The 4,058-nt window shown below is 41.3% G+C and overlaps 1 pseudogene; it reads right to left on the bottom strand.

The window, feature by feature from the left end:
- Positions 1-1,611: 1,611 nt before the first annotated feature.
- Positions 1,612-2,468, bottom strand: LOC102832110 (annotated as a pseudogene).
- Positions 2,469-4,058: the final 1,590 nt, after the last annotated feature.

Below are 4,058 nucleotides of genomic sequence, written 5' to 3'. Positions count from 1 at the left end.
CATAACAACAACAACAACATATATATACATGTATATGTCCTATACATGTATATGTATATCTGCTCTTGTTAAGTGCCATAATCAGTTCCAACTCATGTTGTCAGGTGCTGACGAGTTCTGTGCCAGTCTCACAATTGTTGGTAACATTTCAGCCCATTGTCGATGCCACTGTGGCAGTCCATCTCATTGGGGATCTTCCTCTTTTTCACTGACCCTCCACTTTAACAAACATGATGTCCTTCTCCAGGGACTGGTGATTACATGTCTGAAGTATTAGAGACAAAGTCTCCCCATCCTGGCTTCTAAGGAGCATTCTGGTTGTACTTTTTCCAACACAGATTTGTTTATTCTTCTGGCAGTCTATGGTACTTTTAATATTCTTCTCCAACATCATAACTCAAATGCATTGATTCTTCTACAGTCTTCCTTATTCATTGTCCAATTTTCACATGCATATGAGGCTATTGAAAATACCATAACTTGGGTCAGGCACAGCTTAGTCCTCAAACTTTTGTCTTTGGTACTGAACACTTTAAAGAGGTCTTGTGCAGCAGTTTGCCTGATGCAATCTGTTGTTTGATTTCTTGACTGCTGCTTCCATGAGCATTGATTGTGGATTCAAGCAAAATGATGTCTTTGACAATCTTATCTCCATTTTTCATGATGTTTTTTATTTGTCCAGTGGTGAAGATTTTTGTTTTCTTCACATTGAGATGCAACCCATACCAAAGACTGTGGTCTTTGATCTTTATCAGTAAGTATTTTAAGTCCTCCTTTTCATTTTCAGTAAACAAGGTTGTATCGTCTGCATATTGCAGGTTGTTAATGAGTCTTCCTCCAATCCTGATGCCACATTCTTCATATAATTCAGCTTCTTGGATTATTTGCTCAGCATACAGATTGATTAAATATAAGTATGGTTAAAAAATACAGTCCTGGTGTACACCTTTCCTGATTTTAAACCATTCGGTATCCCCTTGTTCTGTTTGAACTACTATCTCTTGGTCTTTGCACGAATACAATTAAGTTTTGAAATTCTCATTCTTCGCAATGTTATCCATAGTTTGTCGTGACCCACACAGTTAAAAGCCTTTGCAAAGTCCATAGAGCACAAGTAAACATCTTTTTGGTAGTCTCTTCTTTCAGCCACGATCCCTCTGACATCAGCAATGCTCCACATCCTCTTCAAAATATGGCTTGAATTTCTGGCAATTCTTTGTGAATGTACTGTTACAACAGTTTTTAAATTATCTTGAACAAATTTCTACTTGCATGGAATATTAATGATACTGTTTTGTTGTTGTTTTTTCAGAGTTTGGTAAAGGTCTATTTCATTATTGGTGTAGGCGCATTAACAGTAAATACATTTAAATAATGTGTAGGTGAGACTGCACAACTGCAGCACTGTTAACTAGACAGAGCCAATGGAACTAGAACCCAGCGAACAAGTAACTGTCTCAGGATTGAAAACACAGCTCCTGCTTAGATCATCCGTTATGTTAATCACCTTCCTGGGGGTGGGGGTGGGGAGGAGGAAACCTGCTGGTCGCAATGGAAATATATTAAGGCCAAATCTTCTGCTATCCGTTCCCAGAGGTTTCTTCAGCTGGATTAAGCCTCCAGCTCCAGGACAAGCCCAAGTTTGTGGCCTCCAGCATGAATGCTCTTCCCGTCTACCAGAGCAGACAGTGTCAGCTTCACACCAGGCCTCAGAGTCTGAGTATAGCCCACTCCAATTAAACTAGAGTTGTTGACTTTTGCAGAACTTAGCAGCAATGTCAAAACAAGTACAGTTGGTACCTGATGTCTAAGCAAGGTTTACTGAAGTGTCAAGATCTTCATATACTTTCTGATAAATTGATCCTCCAAATTCTGTTCCATCATTGACATTAGTGTGTAATGGAAGTCCCCAGTCCTGTAGCCCACTGCAAAGTTATTCTGTGTCAGTTTTGATTTGGCACTGTCAAAGGTCATCTGGTAACCAGCAAGCCAGCCCTCATACCCAAAGACAGCTGAACCATGGATTACAGGTCCAGCAAAATCCAAGGCGACATCACAACCAAGGTTTATGCACTCCTCTTGTAAGAAGACTTGATTTTACCACTTTTCTTTCCATTGTTTCATGAAAAGGTAGTATCAAATGCCAATTTTAAACCTTGACAAATCTGATCTTCAATCGATATTTCTGTTCCCAGAGTGTTATCAGTGTTCCATTTTTCTGTGAAAGTCAGACCATACTCACACCACTTGCGTTTGGTCTCTAAGGTTCCAGTAACTTTACCAGTGTCTGTATTAGATGAACCAGCTGTGGAGAATTCCACTCCACTACATGACTTTGTTTTCACATCCAGTTTCACCAACCCAAAACCAAATCCTTTGTTGACGATATCTCTTACAACTTTGCCAAGGTCAGCATATGATGGAGGAATGCACATTGGCTGCGCACAGCTCTGCTGGTAGGTCACCATGGCGAGGCAGCGGGAGGGAGTGATCTGATGGTCTCCTGAAGGGGGCCGCCATGCTGCTCGCTCCCAAATGAGGCCTCTCGACCGACGCAAAATCGGGTTGTAGCTGCTGCAGCTGGAGAGCGCAGTATGATATTGTTTTATGATAGGATGTTGGTGTGTTCTCAGGCACTTACTACCTGTCTCCTGATAGAGACTGGAAGTGTGAACGTAGTTCTCTAATCTCTGTCTGGCATAGTTCAGGGTGGGCTCCCGCCTCTCCCAAAGCGGGAGTAGTATGTTAGGTTTCCAAACCCAGGCAGAGCAGAGGCTTAGCAGGAGGAGTGTCACTGCTGAGGGTGGGGACTGGCCATGCTCCCGGTTATCAGTAGGGCACAGGAACAAAGGAGAACTGCACACCCCTTGCTACCAATTTCCAGGTCATTTTATTGATAGCTGCTTTCAAAAGCTCCAGATGGTCCCGCGGCTCCAGGCCAGCCTCCAATCTGCCAGTTTTTCTTCCTTCTCATTATTCGTTCCACTTCTTCTTCCAGTTGGTACTTAAACCACCTTTCTGTCCTATGCTCTGAAGCTCAGGGTTCCAGGATCCCCATCAGTATTTGTTTCACTTGTTCTCACATGTCTTTGTTGTAGAAGGTTTGCTCGGCACCATTTTGCCCTGGAAGTCAACTGTATGCTTTTTTGAAGATTTTCATCAAATTTAGGACATTCCTGTCTATTCCTCTTTTGCAGAGTTTTGAATGCATATAGAATTTATAAATATTTTCCTACATGTTCTGAGATTGCCATTCTGCTTTCCCAGAAATAAATCCAACTTTTCAAGGATTTGGCGTGTTAGAATCTAATGGAGACATTTGCATCTATGTTCATGGGTTCTGTTACCAAGATTATGTTGTTGTTATTGTTATTGTTGTTACATGCTGTTGAGTAGGTTCCAACTCATAGCGACCCTGTATAGGGTCTCTGAGGAGCAGCTGGTGGATTTGAACTGCTGACCTTGTGGTTCACAGTCTAGTGCTGATCTACAGCACCACAAATGACATGGCGAATATCCCATCTATTTTTAGTCTCGAAGAGAGATGGGAGCTATTTCTTTTTCAAATGTTTATTAGAATTCAACTGTGAAGCCATGTGGGCCTGAAGCATTAATATTAAATATAAAAATGCATAACAAAGTTGACCATTTATTATGTGATCTGATTATGTGATTATCTACAATAAATTTCTCACTATGTTAGTAGCTTTTTGATGGTTTTAAAAATAATTATTCATGAGTTACTGGGCCTGGGGGCTCAGGACCATAGTCTTAAGAGACACTACGGTCAATTGGCATAAGTTAGTTCACAAAGACAATGTTTTACATCCTATTTTGGTGAGTAGCGTCTGGGATCTTAAAAGCTCACGAGCAACCATCTAAGGTGTAGCTATTGGTCTTTCCATGTGCAGAAGAAAGAAGAGTGATGAGAATTGAATATGCTTGGAATCAGCTAGTCCAACAGACTAATGAAACATGTGAACCTCAGTATCCACATCTCTGGACCAGAAGAACTAGATGGTACCAAGCCAACACTACCAACTTCTCTGAAAGGAATC

Source organism: Chrysochloris asiatica, unplaced genomic scaffold (assembly GCF_000296735.1).
Source record: "Chrysochloris asiatica unplaced genomic scaffold, ChrAsi1.0 scaffold00051, whole genome shotgun sequence".
In the NCBI taxonomy this organism is placed as follows: domain Eukaryota; kingdom Metazoa; phylum Chordata; class Mammalia; order Afrosoricida; family Chrysochloridae; genus Chrysochloris; species Chrysochloris asiatica.
Note: the sequence above shows the minus strand (reverse complement) of the source record. Positions and strands in the feature narration are given on the sequence as shown.